The following is a 13,404-nucleotide window of genomic DNA, read 5'->3' as shown; positions in this document are numbered from 1 at the left end:
AGAACGTAAATCCTGGATATAAAAATTGATTCAGACTATATGGACTCAGCGTTGTGCAACAAACACTGAAAAGGATCTGTTCTGCTCTCCTTTCTAGGAAGGTGAAAGTCTCACAGGATGCTTAACACAGTATCAGATGACACAATCCCACGACACTTGCAGAAAGGAGAAGACGGGGGAGGCGCAGGTTTTCAGCACTGCACCATGCCCTACTGTTCTACTAGGAAGTGATAGGTGGGAGTAAAGGAGATCTTTTCAAAAGGTGACACCTCTCATAGGGACACAATTTCTGTGTCAATTCTCCATGAGTTCCTAAAGCCTTGGAGTGGATGAGTTTTGGTTTGAATGGTGCATGGGAGTGATGCTACTGCAGAAAAGTACTGCTACAAAGACAAACCAAAACATCAGACCAAACATACAGTTTGATAATCAATTTGTCTTGAAACAGTTTCTTCTGTGCAAACATAACTATATTTTTATGTGCTTTTCTACCACCAGTCTTGCAGATGGTCAGCTCCGCCCCTCCACGAAAGTGATATTTATTTTCATTCGCACATCTTCACACATCTCATGACCACTCTGTCAATGATGGGAGGTACAATAGCCAGATGGTACAGAGAGGTCATTTAGGAAGGTCATATTGATTTTGGTCCCTGACCCTTACTGCAAATGGCCTGACTTACATGCAGCTGAGACAGGGCCTTTAAACCCAGCCCAGGGGCAAGTACATGCTTCTGCTCATGTGCAGATTCCTAATATGATTACTCAGACTTCTGTATGCTGCTTAGCAAACCAGCACACATTGCTTAACTATTCCATGAACTGTATGCTGTTCTTATTTCTCCTCCTGTGTAAATACATCCAGCATGCACCCCCTCCAACACACACACAAACACAAAAGCACACAAACGCACAAAAAGGTGGATCCAATATCGGCCTCTCACCTCCAACCCTCCCAGCCAAGTTGTCTGGGGCATAAAGAAAACTTCACCCCACCCCCACACAATAGCTACATTTAAAAAGCAACTTTTTCAGACTAGGAAGGAAAAACAGCCGCACAAACTCTTTGCTCCAAGAAAAGTATATTATTTTCTAAGCATCTCAAAACATAATGTATCACTCACTCGACTGTATGTCTACAACTGAAAACCCTGCAGCACATATCAGTACACATACTGCTCAGGAGTTCCACCTACATGCTTGAACGAAAATTTAATACTGAACATATTTACAGAGAAACAGCTGAAAATGATGTGTGCATACATAAATCAAACACATAGATAGAACATCTGCAATAAAGTGCACATCTGTAAGCTCTCTATTTTCATTAACCCTCAGAACTTGGGTAGCATTCTTACTGGTTTGCAGAAAGAAAACAGAAACATTTTCCACAAGGTAAAAACCTCTCCTCCTCTATCCCATAATGTATGGCAGAATAATGTCTCTCCAGTTCTTTGGTGCTGCGAAAAAGCAGTCAGTCATGCAAGAAACAGTACCAGGCTCACTCATAATTCCTCCCTGATCAGCAACCATGCATTCTTTTTTGGTGGCCAAGGGTCCCGATTTCTGTCCCCTCCTAACCTAAATTATTAAAGAATCAGTGGGACACACAACAGAGTCTGTCAGACTTCCCAATATTACAGCCCTTCAGATTTCCCTCTGTCACTATAGTCTAGTCCTCAGATGGGAACTGAAGCAATCCCAGCACTCTGCTTTACTGTCTTCCAATGGAGATGCATTTTGGGAGGGTCCACCCTTCATGCTCATGCTGGAAGTATGAATCGGGAACAAATAATAACTACATCTTCTTACCTTTAACATCCAGTTTTCATCTTTACCCTTGCCAGATACCAAATACTCTCCAAAAACCTGAAAATGGAATAGAAAGTTTGCAAGATGCTTAATTTAAAAAAAATTATTATTTGATGTTCTTTAACATCCAAAGTCACAGGACCTCTCAGCAATCGCAGACACTGGTAACCTAAACTTGCAAGTCCCCAAAAAGTTTCTATGTGGTCATGGAATACTCCATCTCCCAGTGCTTATTTAAAGGAGACTGAATGTAGCCTACAGGCACCTAGGAAGCTTGCATCCCCATAAAGACAGCCAAATAATCCAAAGGACTTCTGTACATTTGTGTAAGGGCTGTTTATCTTCAGCTCAAGACATTTGTTTTGGACTTGCATCAGATGCTTTGTTTTTCATCAAATGCATGTCTTTCACTCCAGCTCACTTCAGAGTTCAGACTACAGGGTTCCAAGATGTTCCACACCTGGATGACTGGAATGACTACAGTTTCTCCTTAGAAAGTCTAACACTTAACCCCAGGATTGTGGCTCAGGTTTACAGAGCTGACAACTGCATCAGTCAAGTGCTTCAAGTGGCAATGCACTCAGTCCAGTGGTCTCTGCATGCGGACACACTCACTTTGCTTTCTAATGCATCTGTCCAGGGATATGTCATTCTTTCACTTTCAGGAACTCCTTCATACCACAAACTCTGTAAGCAATGACATCCACAGAGGCATCTACTTTAAGGCTGGGGGTGGGACATCAGCAGACAGATGGCTCAAGGGATCTGACTGCCCAGGAGCCTTGCTTGAAGATCAAGGTCCAGGAAATGACAGCCATCTTGTTTTCCCTGCAAAGCTTTCAAGACTTCCTTTCGGTAGGAGTATGGGTGTAGAACATAACTCAAATAAGGATGGGGTACATGCTTTACCCTTGTTTAACAAGGGTATGAGGGTGCACCAATGTGCCAACATTTAAATTTTTCCTTTTAAATTAGCTGTTAACCAGATAAGTCAACTGATCAATCTCGAGCTTATTAGCCATGACAGGCCACAAGAGCAAGAGTAAATGCTGTGTGCATGTGTTGCACAGATTTGTATAAAATAACGGCAGACTGTGTGATCAACAGGTGTTCTGTCAAGTCCATTTGGCTGACACATCAGCTGGTCAAAGGTGTGAGATCGCTGTAATAGCAGGCATGGGAAGCATGCAGTTCCCCACTGTAGTGTGATCTCAGAGTTGGTATATACAAGTAGTATGGTGTGTGGGGAGGGAGGGTGCAGGGGGACTTCCCCCTACAAAAAAATAAGGATTGTGGAATTTTATGCTAAGTGTTTGTTTTCTGCAATGTGTTTTTGTAGAGTTAGCTATGTGTGCTGCTGATTTTTTTTGATAAAAAGGTGTTTCAATGCTGTTTTCTGTTGTGACTACTTTACCTACCTGTGTGTGTGTACACATGCATGCTTGTCCGTGTGTATACACACATGAACAATTTTGTGCAGCCAATCAAGCATGTTTTTAGGGATGGAGGAAATGGATTACCTGCAGAAAAAAACCTATGTCATGCAGCCACAGAGTGAACATGTGAACGCCCACTCGAGAATGGGATTCAACCATTTAAACTATGAAGCAGAGGCATTCCCATTAAACAACCAAGCTACCCAAACAATTAAATGAGATGCTTTCCTGTGGTGCCTCACATTACTGGGGGGGCTATGAATGGCCAGTCAACTACCAGGCAGAAAGCCAGTATGTATTCATTTTCTCCCCTGATTGCACCTCCAGGATGTCACATGATAAATGCCAGAGTCCACCCATTGCCACATGATCTTTAATGGTCTTCTCCAATTTCCTCTGACTACATGGGTAATCCAGAAAGCCAAACTACCCACAAAGCCAAGTTATTCCAATAGCAGCCCATGCAGACAAGGTGCAACATTCTTCAACAATATATTTTATGCCCTCCCACAAAGCTCCTTTCTGCCAAGACAATACATAAAGCACTGGGAACAAAATCACCTAGGCCTTCAAGCCTTAAACTTGAAGGTATGGCTACTCTAATTCCAGCAATATTAAATTCACATAAATTTACCCAGTGGAGGGATAATCATTTCTTAGCTCTAGATACCCTCAACTTCAGAAAATCTGTGTAAAGAGGAGAAAGAACTGTTGCGTAAAATCTTACCATAACCATAGATATCCTTCTCTTCCATGCTGCAGTATTCAAAACCCTTGACTTATCCTCTGCTTAGCTACCAGAGCTTCTGGCCAGTACACGCTTCTAGTCACTGCTAGGTACATTGGACTTCTGACGTTGGCCGTAGGGAGCATAGGCCATAAAAGTGAAGTCTGCATGTACCGTTCCTCAGAACTTCTCCAGTCGAACGTCACCTCTTCCTGCTATCCTTGCCATTGGATCTTCACATTTAAAGATAAGTACCCCATTGGGGCCATATTTCGTATTCTCTTTTTAATAACTGCATGCCTGTTTAGGTTCTTGTCATCCAGGAAGGGAAAGTGTAGATGCAGATGTCAGATCCCCCATAAGGATGCCCATGACCTCTGCCCTTTCTGCCTAGGGCCCAACTACGACTACAAAACCTGTGTGATTTCTTATGCCTTCATTCCCAAGACATTCTGCAGCCATCTGCATGCCCTAAACATTTATTTAGAAAACTAGCATCTTAAAAGTCTGGCTCTGGAAGAGCCGTCCTCTCAGACTGTAGAGCCACAAAAAAGAGGGCCAAAGTCTCCAGGACTGCAACTACTACTGCACCTCTTCCACCAAACGTTCCTCCTGTGGCCGACATTCCATATGTTCCTCCAGGCGAAAGTGCCAAGTTAGGTTTAGTGGGATAACCAAAGGGTTTTGAATACTACAACATGAGAATAGAAGGACATCAGAAAGATGTTCTCCGTCTTCATTAAGAACCAAAGCATAGGTTCCTTTAGAACATCAATTTTCCTGGTTTGGTATTAGTTGTTGGAGATTGTGGGCACTGCTGTCTGCTACATAAAACTGTAAAGGGTACATCGGGCAACAGTCTCAGATTTTCTTGTCAGCTGAACTGCATGTCCTTATCTCCAGTGTATGTTGACAAGACTTTCTTTGAGGTACCTTTGAATTCAGGCCTCTATTAAGAAGTCCACTTCCTCCATTAGGGTGTTTATTTCATATTGAAGTAGACATTTTTTTAAATCAGCAGTATCATCCAATTTAAACAACTATTCTGGAAAATAGCTTTTTTGCAGCAATTATTTTTGCTTAAAGCTCCTTCCGTAAATCTCTTCATGTGATTCTCCATAAGAAAAGGATTGTCCTCAAGACAAATCTATCCTTTTATGGTGATGATGATAAATGTGGAAACAAGAAAACAAGCAGACAAGACTGATGGTGTTTAACAGCCTGGACAAATCAGGGCAAGCACCTTCTTCACTGTACAATGCCTATAGGCAATGCTGATATGACGTGGACAGAAAAAAGTACCTGCAGAAGATGGCCAGTGGCATTTCTTTGGCAAGACTCATTTGAGCAGGACATACATGAAAGAGGTGCCTTTCGGAAGATTGGCCAATTGCATTTCTTTTTGTTATCCTTAACAATCTAAGACCTCACAAATGGCATTAAAGTGCATTCTATCTGAGCAGTCACTAGTTTTTCTATCATGCCATCTTGGATGACATCTTTGCAGTGACAGTCTGTTCACTCTTGAATACATTTGCGAGATACTACAAATCAGGATATTATTCCCAGGTACACATCTTCTTATGGAGCTACTGTTGCTTAGAGTTTGTTCCCTTACACCTGTCATTCAGCTAGGAATTCTGTCCAAACAGTTACCTAATATGGACTTATTACAGGTAGATTCCATAATGACAGCTCGGACAGAAAAGTATCTATGGTTAAAAACTACTTCCAGACCCCTGACCCCTGTCTAAGTCACAATTTTTCCTTTGCCCTTTCTTTTTGGGGTATTTTTCCCAGCTTTTCTCTAGTTCACCACTTAAGATAAAAACTTCAACAAGTGATGCATGATGGGAAAAGGGAGAAGAAACAACATCTATCTGCCAAACACTTGTAATAACTGTTGGAGCAGCCTCTAAGGGTTTTTGAACACTGAAACACATATCTGTACAATTCTCTTTAAATTCAAGGTGGGGCAGGTGGACAACAATACAAGGATTTTAGTGCAGCATAGAATTTCTATACGCCTTAGGTTCATAGGCAAGTACTTGACTAGCAGCCCTTGTAGGACATTTTAAGCCTAGCTAATTTCCCTTTGAAAGGTGAAAATCAAACCCTGTACCTTCGTGTCTGTAAGGTAAACACTTTTAACCATTATACCAATGCCCTGAACTTGGCACAGTCCTTTCACCAGCCTGTGTCTGTACCCACTCTGAGCTGGTCGTAACAGTGGAGTAGTTGTAGTTTTCGTGTGGGAACAAATCCAAGTCGGGGGGGGGGGGCATGATATGTGCAGTTAGGATTTAACTATACAGAAGCAAATCAATTTGCGTGCTTTTGATGGTACAACCTAAACCAATGTGGTACATTTCTTCTGCAATGAATACATAAACTGTCAGAAGATGGTTTACTTTTGTTTTTATACTGACATTTTTATCTATACAGTTAAAGAAAACCATAAAAAAATAAACATTTTTATAGAGATAATAGTGTTTTCAAAGCAAAATCATCACATAAAATGCTAAAGAGATGCTGAATTTCTACTCTTCAGTTTAAAATTAATGCAGCAACTGCAAAGCTTTCTGTTCAATTCTCGTCTCTATTTCAATTTTTATTTCATCAGTATTATTCGTACATTAATGCACAAGTAGTAGTATATCACACGGCACCACTCTTCATGTGGCCAATCAAGAGAAACTGATGGATATTTTGTTATTACAAAATGTTATAGCCCACAGTCAGTCCTCTTATGTTCATACCATTCCTTTGGTTCATACAGATCACTAGTTTAATAATAAATTAAAATGTAATAAACTCAGATGTATTTGCAGAAATCTTTTCTTCAAGTCTCCAAGCCAATGAATTGAAACTGAAGTTCAATATAAATCTATCTGTACAATTTTTATTCTGTTTCACTGAAAAGAAATGTGGAAGAACAACTTAATTTGACATGTGCTACTTAACATTCTGCTACAAAACCAAGTTCCTTTACCCTCCAACCTTAACAAGACTCATCTAATTTATAATTCCAGGTACTCTCTCACACCCACTGAAATTCTGAACAACTGCATATAAAAAATGGCAATGCACATGCAATTAAAGCCTCCAGCATTTTTGCTCTGTGGATGAAAGTACATTCTTATGTTGCCTTCTATTTCTTTCACAACAAACTGCTATTACAATAGTAAAAATGGATTTTTGCAGGAACCAGACTGATTCGCACTGAAATACAGTCTTAACCCCTAAGCAACATACACAGCAGCAGTGCATGCAATCCTGTCTGAAATACATAACAGGTCTGTTTTTAACTTTAACCAGGTCTTCAGCAATGTCATGGAGTGAAGCTCAAACCGCTGGTTAAAGCATCTAGACCAAAGCCCCTTACACAGCACCCCAATGCAATATGCTACTCCAACAACATTCAAATGACAAGAACTGCATCCAGCTGTAATGATTTACTTACTTATTTTTTGCTCGTGCGGGATTCATCTGGCAATAATACAGTATTCTGCTTTACCACAAGTAAATAAACAAACAGCATGGCCTACACCAGCAGCACAGAGAGAAATCTTTACCTACAGCCCTGGTGAGCTGAGATTGATTAACAGGTTTGGCAACTGACTGCACACACACACACACACACACACACACACACACACACACACACACACACACACACACATGATAGCACATATGTTGACAATTTCCACAATGAAGACAGAGGAAAAGCAATGCATTACCTTCTGTTGGGGCATCATAATAACATCAGTCCTGTGCAGAATTCAGGGGCAGTGCAGCTCTGACACTTGCTTTATGCCCCATTTACGGGCTGGCACTGGGTGGGTGCTGGTTAGTCGGGCTTAAAGTGCACAAGAAACAGTGCCTGGCTGACCCTCATCTCAGTGACAGAGAACAAATGGGCTGATTGCCTAGGAGGGACAGATGATCGGCAGCGGAAAAAGGAATATGCTAAAAATTGTATGTGGCACACAGCAGAGAGCAGAATGCAAAAATGTGCTAAAAATAGTATACAACATACACCAAAGAGCAGAATGCAAGAATGTAATTGGGGGGGGGCAAGAAAGCAACATATATAGGCTCACAGAATGAAAACGTGCTGTACCACTAGGAAGATGGGCCTGAGGACCCTTTTCAGTAACAACTTGGGCCAAAAGACAAGACAATATAAAAACATGCAACCACATTGAGAAAACAATTTTGCACTTGGAATGCATGCACATTAATTTGGGGGTAAACAGTACTTTTCAATTGTGATTTCTAACAAACATACAGTACATGGTAAACAATTATATGTTTTAATTGTGCCCTTTAAACAATTAACAACACTGTGCCACTTGTAATCAGTCTAGCAAATAGCATTTCAACCTAATAAACACCTTATTACACTAGCATACAGTCTTAACCGAAATAGATGGGTCAGTTGATTAATGTGAAATGTGTGGTGATCCACATGCAAACCACAGTAATTAGTCTGGATTAAGGTTACATTTACAAAGGCTCTCATCACTAGGTGCTTTTTAAGAGATTTGAAAGATTTAAGATTCAAAGTCAGACTGCTGTATTCTGGGATCGAGTTCCATCAGGCTACTACAATTTTGAAGAAAGAACTTTCAGTGCTAGACAGTTTAAAGGGTGGTCTAAGAAACTGTAAAAACATGATCTGATCCGAGTAAATGTTTGACCTCTCAAATGTATGGTAAATTTTTAAGTGGTGGACAATATTTATTAAATACTTTGTAGAGAAGGGCCCATAGTAGAAAAGCGACTCTAAAAGCAACTGGTAACCATTTGCCTTTTTGAAGGGTGACAAAGTGTTGTCTGTAGTGACTGGCCTGGTGTATGAGCCTCAGCACCTTGTTCTCAGCTGACTGAATAAGGGAATTGCTGTAGGCAAAGTGAGCTGTTTTAATGGGGTGTCAGTATTTGAACCTGGTAGAAGTACATTGATGGCTATGGCCTACCTCGTCTCTTGGGAGAGATAATTTTATAAGGAGACCTTAAACTGATGAATCACATTTTCAGTCTTTTTTAACGAGTGTCTGAAAGTTGAGGATTTGAACAATAATCATTGCCTAGGTATTTCTGCATGGTAACGAATGGGAGGGGGATCTCTCAGGAGTCTGACAGTTGGGGTACATTTCATTTTTGTTTCTGTATGGTTCCCAATGATATGTACTGTTTTTCTAGTGTTTATGGAGAGAGTGTTTGTGACGAGCCAATTCCACATGCACTTTATTTTCCTGCAACAGCGAGTTGAGGCAGAGGAATGACTGCCAGTGGTGCTAAGGACAATATCATCTACATATAATATACCATCTATATTGGGAAGGTCCCATGGTAAGTCGTTAATGTACAGGGAAAACAGTGGTCTAAGAGCAGATTCTTTTCCCTGTCATTTCAGCTATGGGCCAACCTACTGAGCTTCAAATAAAGGTTCCATTTGCCAGATAATTGTGTGACCAACTAGTCACAATCTGTGAAAACTCACAAAGTTATAGCTTAAGAAAAAAAAAATGCATGGTCAACTATTTCAATGCTCTTTTAAGATCAAGGACATATGACTCCTGTTAGGAATCCTGCCTCCATGTTCTTACAGATTTGATTAATAAGAGTAGATAGCAGTCAGGGTACTGTACTTATGGCAGAGGCCAGGCTGTTACTCCGGATGCTGTACTGTAATCTAGTATTTGACTGTAGATGAGCTTTTCTAACATTTTGGCAAGTGGCAGAGATTTGCAAAGGGCCTGAAATAACTGGCCATGGAGGCACTGGTTGTTTTAGGAACAGCTATTAATAACTGGCATATTTAAAACTGTAGGGCAGGTATTAGTGGTTAGAGAAAGAGGTTAAAAATGTGCCACTGGTTTGCATAAAACTTGGCCTCCTTGTTGTAAGATGGGGGGACGAATGTGGTGAAATTCATGCTGGTATGTTGCATCTACTTTTTCTACTTTCTCTGCAACTTGTCTAGAGTTGATGGCCTTGGAATATTCTAGAAATGTTTGTAGTGGGGCATAGGGTGAAAGGAGCTAGGTGTTGAGAAACTGTTGAGTATTTGCAGTACGTGGCAAATTATTGTGCTACATTTACTGGAAGCGGCTTTATTTTCACTGTTTTTAGGAAGATTTTGTTGCTGGCCAAGGATTGGATTGTTTGCCTGAATTTCTGGGGGTTGTCCATGGAGTTGTGTTGTGCATCATTAATACATTTGCTTCATTATCTTGACTAACTCCAAGTATTAAATGCACAACCCAAGATACGAAAAGCTTAAAATGTTGTCAAATTAAAATGAAACTTATCTTTTACACTCTTCTTATTCAACTCATGAGACAGACACTTCCATTTAAACTAATTTCCTCTGGCCCTTTTTTTCACATCTGTAGCCTTTCAGACATATGGCAATCAGAAAACAGGCAACTGACATTGCCCCCCCTTCCCCAGTGTGTGCCGTGTGGTAATAGCTGCAATAGTGAGAGACTGCTTTACACATTTCTGGGTCTTAAACCTCTTAGAAATCATACCAGTACTTGCCAATGTCTGAAATCCCTAATGCCTACAAATGCTCAAAAGTGTTGAAAAGAAATATGGTTTACAGAGTCCGTTCAAGTGCCATCAGCTGTCCTATGACCCTGAAGTGTTCTGCTGGCCTACATTCCTCTGGCAGTGTATTTTAAACCCTCACCGATTTCTCCACTTTTGTCTTCTTTTCACTGTGTAGTCATCAGAAATGAGCACAATGCTACATGTGTACCTGCATCACATGCCCTGTATAAAAGGATAAACACAACGTCTGTAACATCCACCTCTCTAGCTACAGACTACAGAATATGCTTGGCATTTGCATTGCCTTTTCACACTTGGCTACATGATTAGGGGCACGAATTCCCAAATCATTTTCCTTTGCTTTTCTCCATGAGATGCTTTTATCCCTTCTCTGCATACATGCTGGCCTTTGTTAACAATGACTTGAAAAAAACAAATGAGTGCAACTATGTTCAGCGCAGTATAACATGAAGCAGCAGTAAGCAGGGGTAGGCAATAGCTCAGTTGTGGAATTAAGATGTGCTTGCCACTGAATCGTCTTGATTCTGGAGTAAGAGGATGAGAAATGTTGTGGTGCTGGCAGAACAACAATGTTTTGTTCTATTAAAATTAATAGCCGCTGTTCGTATGATGGCCAGTCACTTATGCAAGGCTTCGATGCAGAGAGATTCTGATAATCACAAAGGGCTTAAAGTGGGTAGTGAGTAGTGGTACAGTTAACGATTCACATTACCTTAAATTTAACAAGGTCACAAGAATACAGACCTTGCAACATTCAGGTGCCTCAATGAGTTCATTCTTTGAGATTACAAGCTGTAATATTTCAAGAGAGAGACACAGAGGCACTACAGGGACATTCGGAAAAAGAAAATGCCATGGCGCTGGACACTAGTGAGAGAAATGTTATTAAATTTTACAATAATGCTGGCAGACTGTTCGACCTGATATGCTGGGAAATGCTTAGTTTGTATCTGGACAGTTGTGATGGAAGGAATGGCGTGGGGAGAGAAGAGTCGTTAATGTAGAATGACGCTGGTAATGATGAACCAGATATTCTTGAAATATTCTTCTGGCTTTGTGATTTGTGTGGAGCAACTTAGACTGGAATACTATTAAAAGTGTGTCAAAATGTTTGTGTAGACTGTGGAGGCATCTCTCTCAGCCTCTTAGCAAGGAATCTGGAAAAAGCCTAATATAATGAAGGAACAAAGGCCCAAAAAATACAGACAATTTAAATATTGCTCTAAGAAACTTAGAAAGTTGCCAGAACAATAGGAATTGTGTTACCATGCATTTTCTGTAGGATGTGAAGTCTGAACCTCAAATGTATGTCATTATTTAGTGACTTCATTACTGAGCGATTTGACAGAAACATAAATTTTATGACGGACAGACTAAAATGAGACAAAAAAATCTGAATATTCTGCAAAACTCTGATTGTTCTGAGGCTGAATTTTCTAAGGTCTCCACATATAGTTACAGGCCCAACTGAATCTATTCTATCAGCAAAACAAAATAAAGTTTAGAGTGGAAAGGGGATTTTTAAATGTTTCTTACAAGATTAAAACCTTTAAATTCTTGTAGATTCCCTTCCTGTCACTAGTGTATTACATTTCCTACTGTCAGACATCACTGCAAATGAGCTTATTGATTTAAGTTCATCAGTATACAACACACTGGTCAGTCAATAAGTAAATAAATTGATAAACAATTGTCATTCATACCAGTAATCCATTTGGAAGTGCCTATTAAGGCCACTATTTCATTAAAACGTAACAATGGCTAATCGACTGCAATACATCTCCAATCCATAGCAGTGGCTTTGATTAATACCACTCCCATCTAATGCCATTTAAGTGTCAATGCACAAATTAGCCTTTTAGGAATGAATGAAACAAAGTGACCTTGTGTGAACTAAAAGACAAGTGGCCACATGCAACAGGTACAGCACAAATGCCAACACGTGTGAGAATTGATTTTCTTTTATTATAAAACAGTACATTTGAAATTCCAAAATAATGTACACACTTGCTTGTTTACACTATAACTGAAGAAAGTACAGTTTTGTACCTACCATAAATGTAGATATTCGAGTGTTCACACTGCTGCAGTCATCACACTTGGGTTATCTGCCGTCAGGCGGTCCCGCAACCGGCCTGAGTTCCAAAGTCTTGATCCGGCATCGGTTGCGGTCACTCCTTCCCTGACGTCAGTGCGACAGGAGTATAAAAGAGGCAGCCGATGCCATTTTCTTCAGTTTTTCTTGCCCCAGATGTCAGGTGCCCCCAGATAGAAAGGCAATACATAATCCTAAGTAAAATACATAAGTAGAAAACAATAGCTACAGCTGTAAGCAAATACACCATATAGAAATGCATCACATAGATTGTATAAAAAGGGAGGTATAGATAAAGCCCAGGTAAGAAGAGGGGATGGTGGGAGGGTAACCTGGACTGCAGCAGTGTGAACACTCGAACATCTACATTTATGGTAGGTACAAACTGTACTATGTTCATCGTGCTACACTGCTGCAGTCATCACACTTGGATTGAATCCCAAAGCTAAGGCTGGGCGGCTAGTACTAAACAGGGTTTGGAGAAGCTAGTAGGCCCTGCAGAACTGCAGTGGCAAAGCCAGCTCTGGTTTTTGAGTATAGAGGTAAGTGGTACTGCTTGGTGAAGGTGTGCACTGAACTCAAAGTTGCAGCCTCCAAAGTATCCTTGGTTGGTATCCCTCTGAGGAAGGCTGCTGATGCTGCTGTAGCCCTGGTGGAATGGGGCCTAATGTTACCAGGTACAGGTTTCCCATGGTGTGTGTAGCAGAAACGGATACAATGTCCTATCCATTTTGAAATGGTCTGTTTTG

The 13,404-nt window shown here is 40.6% G+C and overlaps 1 protein-coding gene across 1 annotated transcript in view; it reads right to left on the bottom strand.

Annotated features, from left to right (window-relative positions):
- Positions 1–13,404, bottom strand: part of PTPRG (protein tyrosine phosphatase receptor type G) — a 3,415,981-nt gene that overhangs the window by 3,220,519 nt on the left and 182,058 nt on the right. The gene's annotated exons all lie outside the window — the stretch shown is intronic.

This window comes from Protopterus annectens, chromosome 7.part0 (genome assembly GCF_019279795.1).
Source record: "Protopterus annectens isolate FY-2018-M chromosome 7.part0, PAN1.0, whole genome shotgun sequence".
Classification (NCBI taxonomy): domain Eukaryota; kingdom Metazoa; phylum Chordata; order Ceratodontiformes; family Protopteridae; genus Protopterus; species Protopterus annectens.
The sequence above is the reverse complement of the archived record's forward strand: the minus strand, read 5'-3'. Positions and strand labels throughout refer to the sequence as shown.